Source organism: Sinocyclocheilus rhinocerous, unplaced genomic scaffold, assembly GCF_001515625.1.
Source record: "Sinocyclocheilus rhinocerous isolate Xijiao unplaced genomic scaffold, SAMN03320098_v1.1 scaffold1832, whole genome shotgun sequence".
Lineage (NCBI taxonomy): Eukaryota > Metazoa > Chordata > Actinopteri > Cypriniformes > Cyprinidae > Sinocyclocheilus > Sinocyclocheilus rhinocerous.
Genome location: NW_015654298.1, coordinates 105,670 through 106,343, shown reverse-complemented (window position 1 = coordinate 106,343; position 674 = coordinate 105,670).

Below are 674 nucleotides of genomic sequence, written 5' to 3'. Positions count from 1 at the left end.
CCAATGAGATCTTGGAAACGGAGCCAAACCACAAAGTAAGGAGATGCAGCAAGTTTCTACAAACTACAAACTCCATTAAAGCCAATCTGAGCTCATGAACATCAGCAGAAGACATGATTGATGAGCAGCGCTAACGGGTCACGCCGCCATGAGGTTATCCACGCTAAACAACAGGAACATCAACCATCGGCTCTCAGTCAAAACTCAATCTCCGTTTGGCAGAAAGATTTAGATTCGATTCCCACACTACACAACTTACACTCAGAAATCACTGGTAAATTTCTCAAAGCACTACAAAGAATCGATGTAGTAAAGTAATGTAGAAAGACTGAAATAGAACACTCTAAAAAATGCGGGGTTATTCTTTTCTACGCAATCACTGGGTTGAGGTTGTTGGGTCATATGTGACCCTGGAGCACAAAACCAGTCTTAAGTGTCAATTTTTCGAAATTGAGATGTATACATCATCTGAAAGCTGAATAAATAAGTTGTTAGGTAAAAATTGTTAGGATATGACAATATTTGGCCGAGATACAACTATTTGGAAATCTGGAATCTGAGGGTGCAAAAAAAATCTAAATATTGAGAAAATCGCCTTTAAAGTTGTCCAAATGAAGTTCTTAGCAATGCATATTACTAATCAAAAATTAAGTTTTGATATATTTACGGTAGGA